General features: G+C 36.4%; 1 long non-coding RNA gene and 1 pseudogene across 1 annotated transcript; both read left to right on the plus strand.

The window, feature by feature from the left end:
• The first annotated feature begins 1,404 nt into the window (after positions 1 to 1,404).
• On the plus strand, positions 1,405 to 9,524 carry LOC110704779 (annotated as a pseudogene).
• Positions 9,525 to 16,138: 6,614 nt separating this feature from the next.
• On the plus strand, positions 16,139 to 17,194 carry LOC110704701. Its single transcript, XR_002507990.1, has 2 exons — positions 16,139 to 16,337; positions 17,034 to 17,194. It is a non-coding gene; the product is annotated as an uncharacterized LOC110704701 (long non-coding RNA).
• Positions 17,195 to 18,204: the final 1,010 nt, after the last annotated feature.

The raw sequence follows: 18,204 nt of genomic DNA on the forward strand, positions 1-18,204 counted from the left end.
GAAATATGAGAAGTGATTATAATAATTTTTTTTTACAAAAAAATACTAATAAAAATATCATTTTTGAATTAGATACAAAAAATAAGAAAAAATCATTGAAACTAAAAATATATCTTTTCTCTTTTTCCAGCAAAAAAATGTTCATCATTTATCATTTATTCGACTAAAAGATTAAGTTCTATGTTAAAAACTTATCATATCTAATAAACTTTATCACCCCTTTAAATCCAGTATTTTTCAATCCTATATAAATCATCTAATGTTCCACATAAACAAACGTAAAACTTTTGCAGGCAACGAAACATATTTTAGAATTTGAACACCATGAAATTCTTGAATGCGATGAACAGTGATCATAATTAAAAAGTTAGTCATAACTCATAAGTGTTAATTTTGCAATTCAAGGGGGCGGGTTTAATTACGCAACTTATCAACTAGCACGATCAACGATTGATTTACAAAGGATGATGGAAGCGTGGAAGATTTAAAATTTGTTTGTATATGTGTGAACCTTAATTGTATAAGATTAAAAAAAATAGTAATATTATGTATTAATATTTTGTTATTTCGATTAAATATTAAATGTTAAGTTTAACTATGAATAAAAGTCGTGCATCGCATGGGTTTAAATCTAGTATACTACTAGTATTATAAAGATTAAAAGCATATCACCATGTGGGATGTTAATTGTTGGATTTATGTGGGATGTTAATTGTTGGATTCATCTTATAATAAATTATCAAATATCATTTTTGTATAGACTTTTTACTCAAATTATATCGAAGATATTCGTGGTCAAAGATGTGCATTTGAGACCATAAAAGTCAAAGTAGACCATTGAAAGAGTAAAAGTTATTTACCTTTAAGCTCCATGTTTGTAAGACATAAACTTTTACTTATATATAGGTCAAGTAATGGTGTAGTAAAGTTCATTTCGTTGATACACATCATATTTTTTCCTATGTGACTGTGTCGTTCTCATTTTTGTAATATCTTGTATAATTAAGGACATAACACATAATATGTTTATTTACCTTTACTTTTGTAATTCTAAGCTCAAACTCAATAATAAGAGTCAAGTTAATGACTTCCGGAACTCATTAGAACATTATAGGTTTAATTTTGCTGTATATGACTACACTCATTCCCATCTTTGTGTTAGGTTGTTAAATTAATAAAATATCATCTTATTTTACCACAAGTCATAACCAACTATATTCATTCATTCTATTCCTTAGTTTAATACAAGTACCTTGTAATATCCATACCCGCTCACTGCCCATCTAAGATCATACCCATATCCACTCAAAGTGAGAGTACGGTTCGAAATCCGCAATGATGTATCATGTATGGGTCCCCTCAACCAAGAAGACCATGAAATTGGGGTTTAAGCAATAGAACATTTCTTGTAATCCTTAAACCCTTGTTTTTGGGTAGAAGAAACTACCCAATAAAATACAAATACAATGTCCCAAATCACAACTCTCCGCCTCCTAATTAACCATTCTCCTCCAATTTTCTCACCTCTTTTCTTCAAACCCAGAAATCTTCATCTTCCAATCAGGCGTTTCTCTCTCCTCACTACCTTTTTCTCATTACCCAAGAAGCAAACAAATTTGCAATCTTCTCCTGCAAAACCCCTTAAGTACAAGAGCAGATATAAGAGTTCTTTGGCTGAGAAAAAGAAGGGAGAAGAAGGTGCAATAATGGCGGAAACTGAGTCTTCTGGGTTTAATAAGAGGAGGGCAATGTGCAAAGATAAAGATGATAAGCCTAAGAATCTTCAACTCAAAGTTAGAAAACTTAATCCTGTTAATACTATCTGCTATGTTCAGGTATGAATTATTTTGGAATTTTTTTAAATTATTAATTGTTGTTGATTTTGGGCATTTTCAATAATGGAAATTGAAATTTTCAATTGTTCATCATTTGGGTATTTGAGGGTTTTTTGTGTTTTTGATTAGGGTTGTTTATTGTAGTTATTGAAACTTGATATAGGGTTTATGGGATGTGATGTTATGACAATGTTCAGGATATTATGGTTTTGGGTTGATAAATTCGGTATGATTGATAAAATTATGTTGGAAAGATTGGTTGGTTTTGAATGAATTAATTGGATTGTCAAAGGTTTATCAAATTGATTTTAGGTGATGCTGAAAGATATTACATTGCAAAATGAAATATTATTTAATTTAAGGTTGGTTTGATACTGCAAATTGTGTAATGCCATGTTTGTGAATTACAGATTCTGGGCACTGGAATGGATACTCAAGATAAATCTCCTTCAGTCTTGCTTTTCTTTGACAAGCAAAGGTTTATCTTTAATGCCGGAGAGGTAACAATAGGATTATTCTAGACTTGCTCTCTCATGTTTATCAGTTGGAAAGGATTCTATTGAACTGCACTCACTGCAAATCCATGGATTTCAATACCTTTTATTGTCTTATGCAACTAATCAGCCATGCTTCACCTATTTCGTCATGTAACAATTATTTGCATTCTGTTGCAATGATAGTGTTAACTGATAACAAATAGTTTGAAGATACATACCAAAACAAAACATGTTTTAGTTTACCATATCCTTTGGGTGCATGGTTCTTGCCTTCTTGGTCTATATTAGTCACCCATCTTGTGGTATAATTCAAGATTAATAATTCAGTGCTTACTTTCACATCTTGGTCAGAAGTGTTTTTATGAAAATACATACAATTATTTTAATTTCAATGTAGTATGTAGATCGTTGGTTGTGAAGATGCCAGGGTTCCCTTTGTATTTCAATAAGATATGTATTTTCTTGTTGCATCTTTTCATTCAAGATAGTGCTCTCAAGGTGAACAATTTGTTGTGACCAAATATGCAAATGGATTTGGATCATTTACAGAAACTCCCATAATTACACACTATGGTGCTAAATGGCTTTCTTAAGTCAAAAGATTTGTGTTTATAATTAAAATGTAGATGCCATTCAATACATATGCAGGATTCCCGAAAACCTTTGCTGTAGGAAATCTTATCTGTGAAAGAAATGGATGAAAATTGAATTTTTGGTTGGTGTGCATAAAGTAATTCTTGTATTATTTGTCAGTTGATCATAAAATGGAACCCATAAACTTTTCTGTTCCAAATATCTATCCAATATCTGATTCTAGCACTTAAATTCCTCGAGTACAGCTTCTTTAATCTTCTGTTTAGGAAGTAACTGTACTCTGTAGAATGGAGAAACCATATGTCTTCCTAACAAACCACACTCCTAAGTATATCTCAGGGGATTCACCCCATAAAAAATTATAAAGTGGCTAGGAGTGTATTCGTTTGACCAGAAAAAGAAAAGAAGTTGAAAGAGGAAACTTTGAGCATTCGGCCTTGGGTGCAGAAGGGTGTATACCTAAATTTGAAGTCAAGGCTCTGTCAAAAGGAAAATTTTCCAAATGCATAGTCTGTTTCCCATATTATGAGATGGCAGAGGCAGCTCGACGATTTGATATGAGACACTTGGGTATATATTTTCTTTTCCATCTGAAGCTTATTCTTTAGGACAGGACTTGGGTTGGTTCTAAAATAATGTTAGAGAGAAGGAAATTAAAGGTTGGCTCCAAAAATCTGTTCTTTTCTAATTATGTTTCAGCTGCATTCTGGTTTGGTACTGATTAAGACTGATTTAAGGTTATATTTCTAAAGAATTGTAGTAAACAAGTTTGACTGTTTATAGCACAACAATAATAATGTGCAGGACAATTTAGCCAGTTGAGTCGTATTCTCCTTGAAGAGCATGTGTCTCTATTTTTTCCCCTTGAAGAATTCACTGACCGAGCCCCCAGTTATTGGATGTTCTCAATATAGGCTCATAATTTTTCTCTGGGTTTTGTGTTGATGAACTCAAGTTACCTATTGAACTGCAGATAAGTATATGAAGTTTTGGCATGCCTTTATTGCTAGTCCTGTATTTATGTACTCCTGCCGAACTAATTTTCTTGGCTTTGGTAGAGAATATTGAGAAGGTTATTTTAGTGTTAAAATGGAAAGTGCCTCTATAGTGTCTTGCCTTCTCTAGAGTCCACTGTTAAGACTTAAGACCTTAACCAACTAGCCCTTTGTTTTGCATTTTGTTATAATTTGTTTTCCCAGGTGAGGGAAACACTGATTTAGCTGTTGTATGCATGGGAACATAATGTATTCCATTCTTTAAATCTTAAGTGAATTCTTGTCTTTCCCCCTTACGCTTTTGGCTACTATATTTTCTGCCTTTATCTTATATGCATGCTATCAATTTCTAAAGCAGGATTGAGATATTAATTTTAGTAATTCATTGCTTTGCTCAGGGTTTGCAGCGTTATTGCACAGAGCACAGGATTAAGCTGTCAAAGGTCAATCCTCTTCTATCATTGACTCACTCACACAGAAGCTCATGGTCAGAGTTTTTAAACTGACTTTGCAAATAGGTTATGACATAACACGTTGTAGTGGGAATTTAATATGTCACTATGCTAGATATTGTGAAAATTGTTGCTCTAACGGTGCATTTTTTCTCAGATAGATCACAGATTTCTGTCTCGAGTCTGCTCAGAAACTGCTGGAGGACTTCCAAGTGTCCATTTTTGCTCCTATTAGTACTCAATGCATGAAGCACAAGCTATATGCTTTTTCTTAGATGAAGTAATTGAATCTAAGATAATGTTTGTGACGTAGAAGATGATTAAGAGGCTCATAAGACGAATGTTGTTTATGCAGGTCTTTTGTTGACTTTGGATGGAATACGGGAAGAAGGAATATGTGTATGTATCATCTTCTGTTGGTAGATTTGTTCCATTGAAATGAAGCCTGTGAGTCTTATAGAATGTTACTTTTGTTATTGACATGAAGGTCAACATGTGGGGCCCTTCAAATCTCAAGCAATTGGTTGCGGCGATGAAGGCTTTCATTCCAAATGCTGCCATGTTCCACACTCATAGCTTTGGTCCCTTGCATGGCCCTGATGAGATAGCAGTGTCTGATTTGTCAAAATTTCAGGACCCATTTCTTATCTGTGATGAGGTTATTAAATTATCAGCTATTCTCTTGCGACCAAACGAGGATAAGGAAAGTATAAACAATGAATCAGAAACAAGTATAAAACCTAGAGATCTTTTCGTAGTCTATATTTGTGAGCTACCCGAAATTCAGGGAAAGTTTGATCCTGAAAGGGCTAAGGCACTTGGACTGAGAGCTGGACCAAAGTATCGGGAACTGCAGCAAGGAAAATCAGTGAAATCTGATCATCGTGATATTATGGTAAAGCTGATAAATTCAATATTTACCTGCCTGATTTTTTTTTTTTGTGTAAAGTCCCTTACATATTCATTCTTCACAGGTTCATCCTACTGACGTGATGGATCCTCCTATTCCTGGACCTATTGTACTTCTTGTTGATTGTCCAACAGCTTCTCATTTACAGAATTTATTGTCAGTGGATTTTCTCAATAAGTTCTACACAGATTTCTCTGGTAATTTGTCTGAAAATACTAGGGCAGTGGCTTGTGTAATTCATTTAAGTCCATCATCTGTTGCTAGTAGTCTTGCTTATCAAAATTGGATGAAGAGATTTGGCGATGCCCTGCACATCATGGCTGGACATGAACGGTGTGTTCATTTTATCTTTTCTTTTTAAGAATTCTTCTTAAATCTTGTGCTTCTGTCCCTCTACATTTTCTATGGCCTTTTTCCTTCAGGGTTTGCTAACTGTGATGGTCTCAGGAAGCTTGTAGTTATGAAATTTATGCTCGTCTTTGCAGGAAAAATGCTGAAATACCAGTTCTAAAATCAAGTGCTAAGATTGCAGCAAGACTTAATTACTTGTGTCCTCGGTTCTTCCCTGCTCCTGGGTTTTGGTCTCTTGACACAGACAATATTTCATTAAACTCTACTTTTTCAACAAAGGTTTGTTTTACCTTTTCCATTATGTATCCCTAAGACTTTATCTCAACATGATGGACATTTAATGCAAGAGAAACTGGCTTCTCTTTCTTACAGGACCCTCAAACCACCATTGCTGCTGAGAATCTTCTTAAGGTATGGCTACTGGTTAGGATATTGACAAGGTCAATGGGCATTCAAGCGGTGGGGTGCACCTTGATTGTCTGTTTTCCCTTGTTCCTTTTCATATGATCATCACTAGTATTATCACTTAATATTCAGCCACAAAGACAGGCAACTCATATGCTGAGGAGCTGTGGCTTACACCTATTTATTAGAGGAAAAACTGATGCTAATAGTCCTACCTTTTAGTTTAGCAATCTTCTCATATTGGTCCAAACTTTCAATTAACTCAATTTAATGTCACATTTGTATCCATCTTCTTAAACATAGACCGTCATGAAAAAAGACCAGTTAATCAGTTATAAAAGGTTAAATTCCCAAGTGGCAGTTTTAAAATTAAAATTAAAAATCCATGTGGCAGGCTAAGCCTATAAATACCCTTCTCTTCCTATTTTCTTCTTCCCTTTCATCCTCTTTTTCTCTCCTCCTATTTCTCTCTCTTGTAACCAAAAAAGAGACAGAGCCCTACATCAGCTTTGATTTTGTGTAAACCCATAGCTACCATAAATTCACATCCATGGAAAATTGGGTCCAAGGTCCAACTTCAAAGTTCAAAGATTGAATAATGAAAGGATACTAAACCAATTTTGTTGCATGTCACTGTGAATGTGGCTGGCTATTTTCTTGCCTTTGTTGATTAGGCAACAATCTTAATAACAAAACCAATGTAGGAGCCTGTCTATGCCTCTGTTTTCTCATGCAACAGCTAGAGCAGCTCTTTTGCTTCTACCCACATTTGCACCAACACCCAGACCTCCTGACAACTGACCCGTCCACCTGCACACTGCCCCTTTCTTGCGACTCCACTGGTGTCCCTCTCTCTCACATCTCTTCCCCCCCTCCCCTCACACACACACACAGCAAAAAAAAAAAACTGCTAACAGAAGCCACACCCTGGCCTATGACTTTCGATCATTGTGGAATAACATGTGGGGAATGGAGAGAAGTTTCAAATTTTTATTACAGAAGAGAGTAATTAAAGGGGTTATGTGTTTTTCTTTTACTGATGAGAGAGAGAAAGAGAGAGAAGGGGTTGGAGTTCCACATAGGTCACGTTGGATTTTCTTGCTTTGTCAACTGGCCACGTAGGATTATAACTTGCTGTATTCGTTCATTTTCCATAAGGGTCCATATTAAGTATATGGATACAAAAAGTGGGATTATATTGAGTGAATTATAAGTTCGGACTAATATATAAGTTCAGACCACTATGAGATCACTGAAATGTGGGATAATTAGCGTCAATATTATATGCGTAATGCTGCCCTTATTATATAATTCTGTAATTATAATGAGTTTTATTGTTATTTTGTGATACAGTTCAATTTGCATCCATATGCAAACCTCGGTTTGGACAGATCATCAGTCCCTGCGTATACTGGACCTGCTCAAGTTTTTGATGACTTACGCGTCGAAATTCCTGAGATTGACAATACAGTGCAGCAAGTTAGGCAATTGTGGAATAGTCCTGTGGAAGTTAACAGAGAAATGTCATTAGAAAATAATAATTCTATTGTGGAAGAGCCATGGTTTGATGAGCTTGGTCTGCCCAGTTGTTTGCAAGATATAACCCGAGAGGATATGGAGATTGTCCTTCTGGGCACTGGATCATCCCAGCCTTCCAAATACCGTAACGTGAGCTCTATCTTCATCAATCTTTTCTCAAAAGGGAGTTTGCTTTTTGATTGTGGTGAAGGCACATTGGGTCAGTTGAAGAGAAGGTGTAATTACTTATCTTCTTTTGTCCTGGTATTTAGAGAATACTTTTTTTTTTTTTCCTAATCTGACATTGATTTACTTGTCTGGCATTCTTTTCACTCCCTCTTGAGCAGATTTGGTGTAGAAGGTGTAGATAATGCTGTGAGAAATTTGAGGTGTTTTTGGATTTCTCATATTCATGCTGACCATCATACAGGACTAGCAAGAATTCTTGCTCTACGTCGTGATTTATTGAAAGGAGTTCCTCATGAACTTTGTTAGTTGTGGGCCTAGGACAGCTGATGAGATTTCTAAATGCGTATCAAAAACTTGAAGAACTAGATATGCAATTTCTTGATTGCAGGCATACAACTCAAGCCTCTTGGGATGCTTTTGCCAGTTCTCTTAACTCAGATCAAGGGTCATCATCTCCTACTAATTCTAGAATTAATGTTGATTCTACACTCTTTATTAAAGGAAGCCCAATGCAGAGCTATTGGAAGAGACCTAGTAGCCCAGTTGGAAATGCTGCTTCCATGGAAAGACTTTCGCACTTGGGTAAAGTGCTGTAATATGCGGGGCTAGAGACCTTGATAAGTTTCCCTGTTGTGCACTGCCCACAAGCTTTTGGCATTGTCCTGAAGGCTGGTGACGGAATCAACAATGTTAGTGAAATGATACCAGGATGGAAAGTGGTGTACTTTGGGGACACAAGGCCCTGTCAGGAGCTGATAGAAGCATCTCATGGCGTTACCGTCCTAATACATGAGGTAGATCTATAACAAAATTGCTGTTCATTCTGTCATTTTGCTTTGGAATGTGTTTACTTATTCAATCAGTTGTTGGGATTTAGTCCAGTATAGTCTAAAGCCTAGCATCATAAATCTTATAGCCCCATTGGAAAGGACAGATCTTATTGCACTCGGTGTTAACCAGTGTGATATTCTGAACTTTATTTGGAGGATATGTTTGAAAAAAGTAGCTGAAAGATGGTAAATTGGAAAGCTTCTAGCTCAGATGAAAAGTTATTTGATGTTATCGTACATTCGTACATGGTAGACAGATTTGGATTTCAGTAAAATTGGATTAAATTATTTCAGCTAATTAAACTTAAGTTAATTGATGCTACTTATCATTCCCACTCATTTTCAGATTATTTAAGGATTTTTTACCTCAAGGAAAAACGGACCATTTTTCATTCTGATAGGAGTACAAAGATTTAAGAAATTGACAAACTGACAAAGTATGATATATGCAGGCAACCTTTGAGGATGCCTTGATGGATGAGGATGTGGCTAGAAACCATAGCCCTACAAAAGAAGCCATTGAAGTGGGTGAAGCAGCTGGTGTATATCGCATAATTCTTACACACTTCAACCAACGGTAACCAAAGATTCCTGTGTTCGAAGATGTCCACATGCATAATACGTGTATAGGCTTTGACATGATGAGCATCAACATGGCAGACTTGCCTGTTCTTCCTCACCTCAGACTTCTCTTCAGAACTGAAATGGGTGTTGATGAAGCAAATGATTTTCTTCCCGAGGCAGTTAGTGCAGCTTCTTAGTCGCATTTTTTCTTCCGGCAATGTCTTGCTGACTAAAAGAAGGGGGGGAGGGGGTAATTTTTACATCGCCGGTGAACTTGTAAATTGTACAGCCTCTTTTTGCTGTGGGATATTAGTATGTGCTGCCATTTCTGTTCTAGATATATATTCTTTTATAAATGGAATGAATGAAAATATATAAAATCAAGTACTTAGTGCTATTTTGTACGTAGTATTAGCTAATTTACTGCATCATGAATGTTTTTTATCTTCTTATAGGTCATACTTTTGCCGAAGAGAAATGGATGTTTTGAATGGGACTCACTTCTGTCAGTGTCCAAGTATAACACTATTTAACTGAAAAAAGAAAAAAAAATGGATAATTTGTAAATTACCACCCAAAAATGTCTCCTTTTTCAAAATGACCACCCGTTTAATTATTATTTTTATTTTACCACCCCTTAAATTAAATAATCGCTCAGATTATCACCCATTTCAAATATTCGGTGGGTTTTCCGTCTGAGTCTCACCTAACGGCTACTAATTGCTATTTTGACTGATTTCCCCCCCGATTTTTCTCTTTAATATAGCCCTCCCAGCTTTTTGTTCTTGATTCTTGCTTCCATTAACGATTTCAATGCTTTGACATCATTCGGGTTTTCCACAACAGCTTCCTCGAGCTTTTTTTCTCTCTCCACGCTGAAACTTACATTTTCTCCCTTCTCCGACGTCTCAACCATAGGCGATGTAGCTGGCTCAGCTCTTGCAATCAACGGCCTGTTAACCCAACCCGAAGAAGAAGATTGCGGTTGCAACAATGTCAATTGAAAGAGGGGTTTTGAGGAGAGAGAAAGGGTTCATGCTTCAATTAAATTGGGGTTTTTCTTAAATTAGGGTTCCTATTTTAATTGAATTGGGGGTTTTATGAGATTAGGGTTCCTACTTAAATTAAATTGGGGTTGTTATGAAATTAGGGTTCCTTCCTCTTTCCCCTTTACTTAAAGTGTTTCTGTTGAGTGCGGCTCCTTCCTCTGCCTCCCATGGTGTCCATTTACACATTTCTTGAATATTATCAACCTTATCAAGCTAGTCCTGAATCCTTACTCTTGACACAAAGTGTTGCCATTTAAGTTGGTCATTTATAATATGCTCCCATACACCTAATGTCTTGATTGCTCATCTCGTGGGTTTACTTTGCTTGTTACAAAATGCCACGATCAAAACTTCCACTTCAGCACTCAATTTTTTTTCCTTATAACTGGTATTTTGCAGGAGTCGTTTGCAAAATGATGTTTCTCCATGATTGATGAGTATGCACCTGGCTTCAGCTCATCAGGTTCTTGGATATGACATGCTTACTCCAAGCTTTGTTGCTTAAATTAGAGAAAAATGTAGGATTGAAGGTTGAAGAAGGTCGGAAGAAGGTTGAAGAAAGTAGGAAGATGGAGAGAGAAAAAATTGAAAATATAGGGAAAATATTTAAATTACCACCCATTAGGTGGGGTCCACAGACGGAAAACCACCGGAATTATGAAATGGGTGGTAATCTGAGCGCTTATTTAATTTAAGGGGTGGTAAAATAAAAATAAAAATTAAATGGGTGGTTATTTTAAAATCAGGTACATTTTTTTGGTGGTAATTTACAAATTATCCAAATTTACAAATTATCCAAAAAAATATTGTTGACTTAGATTCAGTCAAAGTGTATTGACCATTACCAAAATTCTGACGCCCTTGGTCACGCTTGATGGAGGATTAAAACAATGGTTATTTTAATAAATACCTAATTCGTTAATTTACAATATACCTATGAAATTTTTCAAATACACCATATACACCTGAGTTTAACAACAATGTCACCAAATGCGCAAATTAGTAAAGGACATTAACTCGTTAGTCTATATTTCTTTTAATCAATAAAAAATAAAAAAAATAAACCCAACCACCCAAAACTCCCCAGCCAGCCACCTGCCCCCACCCTAACCACCCCTCGCCGGCGCTCCGCCCTAAACCACAACGTCGGCGCCACCCCAAAACCACTTGCCTCGTCGACGCCCCTCCCTTTCCCCTAAACCATCCTTCCTTTACCCGAAAACCACCTCCCTCGAAAAACCCTCCATCACCACTCACCGGTGCCCAAACCCCCTCTTCTACGCCGGCGAACTTAATTCGCCACTCTCCCAGCCATTAACGCCCCCTTTCCCCTTGAACCAGCACGCTAAAACCTTATTAAAACCAAAATCGAGACCTTAAAACCAAAATTAGGGTTTCGATTTTGGAGTTTTAGGGTATCGGGGTGGTGATTTTCTACAGCTGGCGGCGATGAAGTTGGGGAAAGGGCGAAGATGGTAGGGGGGGTGAATTGCTTTCTCCGGTACGGGGGAGGGGGTTTTGGAGTGCCGACAGGTAGGGAGGGAGGTTTTTTCGAGGGAGGGAGGGAGGGGTTTTAGGTGTTGCGGGGATGGTGGTTTGGGCCGATTCAAGGGGTTGGGTCAGGCTAACGCCGAAGCAGGGGTTCAGGTGGGATTTGCGCCGACATCGGTGTTGGCGTATGGTTCATGGGAGGCGGCGGCGGCGGTGGTTGGGTTCAGGGGAGGCGGCGGTAGCTGGCTGGTTTTTTTTTAAAAATATTTTGATTTTATTAATAATTAATTAAATAAATTAAAAAAATAACTAATCAAGAGATGTCACGTGGCACAATTAACCCTTAATGACTAACGAAATTGACGTCCGTTAATCATTTAGCTTGCGGGGAAGTCCTTGTGTACAAAAGGTATATATTTCACTCTTTCTTTCTACTTTAGTGTGTTTAGGCTAGCAGTAAGGTTTAATGCTTTCATCTGGAAAAAAAAAAAAAATTGAAAAATACGAAAATCATGATAATGAATGGCCATTGAACTACTTCCCTGTGCCCCTATCCTTAATGCTCAAAAGGTTTTGATTTAATTTCGATTGAAAGACTTGCATTGTGGACTAAAATATCATGATTTGACCTTGAATTGGTTGGTCCCTAGTAGTAGTCAAAGCTATTAACCATGTATGATTTAGGAGCTTGACTGTGTTTAACCGTGAGGCTTGAGCCTTATTTATTCATTCATGTGTGTTTAGTTCCTGGTGTGACATTGATATTAGTTTTAATTTAGTTTTTTAGTAGTGTGTCATAATGCATTGCACGTGCACGTTGAAATGACGAAGGCCATTGTTCATTAGGTGACCTCCAGACGAATTTAGAATATTTGTTCCCTTCTTGCTCACCCATGTTGTAGCTTGACTATATTTTTCATGAACTTCACAAAAATTACCCCTTGGCCCCAAAATTGGTTACTTTTCCCAAGTCTAGCTTGGGGGAGCTATATTATGTGGTATTTTGTGTGATTCTATTTCAAGTTGCAATTGATGTGAAATATATGAAAAAAGAGAGAAAAGAAGGAAAACTAGCATGGAGGTTGTTGTTGAAAAAAAAAAAAGAGAATGAATCAAAGAGCAAGGAGCAACAAGGAAGAAAAATTTTGAACTCAAAAGAAAAGAAAGTATCCTTGTTCTTGAAAAAAAAAGAAGAAAAAAGCTTGAAGTTGGAAAAGTATGTGAAAGGGGTAATAGGTGTTTCCATTGTAGTTGGGTATGCGTTTTGTTGATCAAATTGGTGAATCGAGGGTGTGACTCATTGCATTTGATAGCTCCCCGGTTAGACTAATATAACCCTCATTTCCAAAATTACTTCCTACCCATTCTTATTCCCGGCCTACGTTACAAGCTTGAAAAAGTCCTTCCGATCTTCGTGCATAGCATTGTGTTCATGTGAAGCGAGTCTTTTGTCAAAATGCTGGAGTATATGTTACATTTCGAGTTGACGTTTGATTAGGTTGAGTGATATTATAACCCTCTAAACACGCGAGTGTTGTGAGATGGAGGGAATGCATTATTGGTGGGAACGGTGAGAGATCCAGCTCATTTTTAGCTCGCCACATAAAAAGTGTGCTGAGTGACCACCGAGGTGAGATATTCTAGTCATCGATTCTTGAAATATACATGGTTAGTCTTGTTTGACGACTAATTAGGTGGATCGACGGTTTGAGTGATTTGATTGGTTGGCTAGGATGCATGCTTGTTTAATTTCGATTTTGAGTCCGTGTTTTAAAAATTGCATTATGGGGTGAAGTATGTTGTTTGGTTGTTGATTATTTTTTACTATCCTGCTTGAGGACAAGCAAGAGTTTAGCTTGGGGGAATTTAATATACACGTTTTATACATAGATTTATCCCGACTTTTCATTACATTCTTGCATGGTTTTAGGCTCTTTAGAGCCATTTTCCGCTAACATTCTCTTCTCTAATGTGTTCGGTGTGTTTTTATAAGTTTTACAAGAACTTAGAGTTTCTCGGATGATTCGGACACGTTTTTGAGTGTTTACGGAGATGTTAGTGGACAAGGATGTAAACACGAGCTAAACATGAGCTAAGCCTGAGAAGAATTGCAAGCAAACATCATTTTTCTACTGTGCTCGGTTGGGCTATGCATGCCCGACCAGACCGGGCACAAAAGGATTTATTGGATGGTGTTAATATTGAAGAAAGGAAGCTGTTTGGGCAATTAATCCCACGCGCCCGATCGGGCAGCCCATGCCGAGTTGGACCAGGCGCGTGGTGGTTGATATGGTTATTCGAAGAACAAGGCAGCATTGGCAAGATGTGCCTCGTGCCCGATCGGGCAGCCACTGCACGGTTGGATCGGGCGCCGAGGGTTAGTAGAAGAAGAAGAACGTGTTGCGAAGAACTCATATATGCCCGATCGGGGTGTTATTGCCCGGTCTGACTGGGCAATGTGTTGCGATTCCGGTTTACTTGTTTTCTTATTTTTATTTCATTAAGGGTATAAATACCCATTGTAATCAAGTTTAGAACATACATTATTAATTCCTTAAGTTTTATTTCTCTCTCTAGAACCCTAGTTTATTTCTTTTAAGCATTTTAATTACTTCATTAGATTTGATTATTGTTGATTAACAATTTGAGTTATTTCAATCGAAGCATCATTGGTATTCATCTCTATTCTCTTCTCTTTCAATTATTATTGTTTTTAATTATGTTTTCTCCATTGATTATTGTTTTAGGGTTTGCTAATATGCGTGAGTAGTTTTTATATTCCAAGATCTAGGGTAGCCCAATTGTGATTGATGCATGAATTAATTCTTTAAATTCTCTAATGACTATTGCAATTAATTATGCTAAATTGATTGTGATTATGCCAATATTAGATTAGAGATAATTAGTATTGTTATTATTCCATAGTTCTAATCAGAACGAGATTTGGGTTTTAATGGATTTGAGTAAATCAATTTAGGGTTTGAGATTCATCACGAGAGTAGTTGAATTGATAATTGGGAAGAGAAGTAAAGTGTTTAATGTCTCTAATTTGCATGATTCCATGAGAATAGACTTGATTATGGTTAGAGAAGCCATTGATACTCGAGAGAGGTCCTTGGTATTGATTAGGGTTTACTTTTCCCCATGTTAATTGGATTTGTATGCTAGGTGTAGATAGATAATTGCATCGATCGTAATTGTGGTGATAATTGATCTTGGATATTTTAGTTTATTGATTCATTATATTCTTTTGATTAATTCTATTTTTTCATACATTAGTTCTTAGCTTATTTCACCATTGATTGCTACTTGCTTAGCGATAATTTGAGTCTATTTAATTCGGTGAACCTTAGTCTCTTAAGATTCGATCCTTACTTGCCCGTCTACATAGTAGTGGTCTCGTTAGATTATTTTTGTTAGGTACGCGACACGCCTATCACGCTGATTGGCGATTCGCAAGCGATCCATGAGCTAAATTTTTTTTTTGAAAACAAACAAAAATTAGATTGCGAACATCACGACAACAAGTGGCGCGCGCAACAGAAAGAGTCGCACATGCCGTGCAATTGGGAAACTTGCGCCGTGCATGCCAGGACAACCTTCAAAGTTGCGCGGGCTGATAGGTACGTAAAAAAAAAGTACGTGTAAAAGGAGTGGACTTCCGGTGAAACCGTTCTCGTTTGGATCCCCTCTAAGTCGATTCAAGCAAAGCACAGTTTCCGCCAAGGCTAGTGGATTGGGTGAATGACATCCCTCTATTTGCTCAACTATGGACACCATTGAATAATCTCCATATTATTTGCCTGTCCTTAGTAAACAATTGACAACAAGACAAAAACATAAAGCACGAATTTTAAAACGTTGTTTAGTCAAATTGTTTCGAGGAGTTACAAAATGTTTGATGAATTGAGTTAAATTCACGCCATGCTCCATATCAATTTTGGCCATATCATTGTCATTCAAGCCAAAAAATCGTTGAAAAGCAGGTTTGAAATCTGACAAGTTAGGGGCATAAGTCACAGGGAGAGTATTTTCTGGGAAGCCTAGTATATCTTCGAACTCGCCAGGTAATGGGGTTATTTCATCCCCTTTAAAGAGGAAAAGATGGTGGTTAGAGTTCAATGATTACGGCGGCATGAAGAAAATCAAAATTAATCACTAGTAGAAAAAACTAAATAGGCACCCCCCCTATGGCAGCGGTTCATGAAAATCGTTGCCAACTAAAATGAGCGCCAATTAAAATTTTAGAATTGGCAACGGTTAACCGTTGCCAACTGTTTATTTTTTTTTTTTTTTAAAAAAAAAAATAGGTAAGAGTTGGCAACGGTTAACCGTTGCCAATTGATAAATTTTTTTTAAAAAAAATAAATAAAAGGGTTAGAGTTGGGAACGGTTAACCGTTGCCAACTGATTATTTTTAAAAAAAAAAATAAAAAAAATAAAAGGATTTTATAAAAAAAAAAATTCGGCTTCTCCTTCCCTTAGCCCCTCTATCTCTCTCTCAAATTCATTCTCTCTCATCAACCCTCTCTCCTTTTATTTTCTGATCTTTCATTCAGAGCTCCTTCGTTCTCTCTCATCTCTCATCTGCATGCATCTCAGATCTCTCTAAACTCTCAAATCCTTCGTTCTTCTTCAATTATAGCTACCAAGCAAGGTATTTTCTTGAATTTTTTTTGCTTTTTTTCGTGTTTTAATTTCTGGGTTCGAAATTTTTTCGTTTTTTTTGGGGTTTTTCTAGGTTCGAATACCTGGTTTTTTTTGTTTTTTCTCGATTTTTTCTCGGTTTCTTAGTTTCTTGAATTTTTTGGGTTTAAATTTCTGGGTTCGGATTTTTTTCGAATTTTTGGGTTCGAATTCCTTTGGTTTTTTCTGGGCTTTTGGGTTTGGATTGTTTTCTGGGTTTCGAATTTGATTGGTTCGATTTTTTTTGGTTTTTTTTGTTTAAATTTCTGGGTTTCTGGGTTCGGACTTTTTTCGAATTTTTGGGTTCGAATTCCTTTGGTTTTTTCTGGGTTTTTGGGTTCGGATTGTTTTCTGGGTTTCGAATTTGATTGGTTCGAATTTTTTTAGTTTTTTTGTTTAAATTTCTAGGTTTCTGGGTTCGGATTTTTTTCGAATTTTCTAGGTTCGAATTACTTTGGTTTTTTCTGGGTTTTTTGTTTCTAGTTTTTTTGTTAGTTTTTTCTGGGTTTATTAGGTTCTAGATTATTGGTTTATTCTGGGTTTATTAGGTTCCAGACTAAAACGTAACAATGGTTTTTTCTTTGTTTAAAGTTCTGGGTTTATTAGTTTCCAGGTTATTGGTTCGAAATTTTTTCTGATTTTTGGGGTTTTAATTTAATTGATGCAGGTAGTATTACAACTACAGCAATTTCTCATAGACGAAGGATTCAAGATCCAAGGATTTGGTGTTTTGTTGTTCATTGTTACGTTTTTATTTATATAATTTTTTATAAATTGTAAAATAACAATTTATTTAATATAATATATTCATGTATATTATGGTGTTCATTGTTGTTCATTAGTGATTACTGCTGAATGATGATACGATTCTGGTGTTTTTTTTTGAGAATAACGATTATGGTGTATGTTTATGCTGATTTTGAAGTGTTAAAAAAAAAAAACAAGTCAATGGCACCGGTGAACTGGTGCCAACTACATTAAATTTAATTAAAAAAAAGGCGCCATAGCAATTGGCAACGGTTAACCGTTGCCAATTTGTTGAGTTGGCAACGGTTAACCGTTGCCAATTGCTTGAGTTGGCAACGGTTTTGAACCGTTGCCAATTATTTTGGGATTTGGCAACCCTCTAATACGCAACGGTTCAAAATCGTTGCCTTTGGGGGGGGGTTTGAACCATTGCCAATTTGCTCTATTCGTGTAGTGAATGTTGAGTTGCATATAACTTAGTAGGGCGTCTAGATGGTATATTTTAAAAGCTGGCTCATCCTCACTAGAAAGGGAGGTAACCCATTGTTTCAAACGTTGCTAAAAAGTTTTCACCATTGTAATACTAAAAAAAGAGAAAGTAATAAGAATCCTTTTTGAGTAATACTGTGTCGAATGAATGTGAGATGATCAAAATTCTAAGATGTAACCGTGTTTAAATAGACCAAAACAGTCCAATCTTTGGCAAAATACGCTCAAAGGAAAGTTCACCCTCGCGCAACTGAATCACCTGCGCGCGACGTCCGCGCACAAACCACAGAGTTGCGCGCGCCTAGCATGTCGCAGCGAATTTTCGGTTATTTTCGTGTTTCACTTAATGAATAATGGATACTTTTATTACGGTTTTATGATTAACTCACACGCTTGCCTTTTTTTTTATTATTCTCCTTTTAATTTATTTTATTTATTTTTATTTTTCTCCTTTATTTTATTTTTATTTTTATTCTTCTTTTTCCTTTTTTTTCTTTTCCTTTCCTTATTCCTTTTTCTTGTTTTATTTTACTTTTTTCCCTTCCCTTTCCTTTTTTCGTTTGTATTTTAAGGGGGTAAGTCGGGAACCCTTTCCCTCCCTC

The sequence above is a fragment of the Chenopodium quinoa genome, unplaced genomic scaffold, assembly GCF_001683475.1.
Source record: "Chenopodium quinoa cultivar QQ74 unplaced genomic scaffold, ASM168347v1, whole genome shotgun sequence".
NCBI lineage: Eukaryota > Viridiplantae > Streptophyta > Magnoliopsida > Caryophyllales > Amaranthaceae > Chenopodium > Chenopodium quinoa.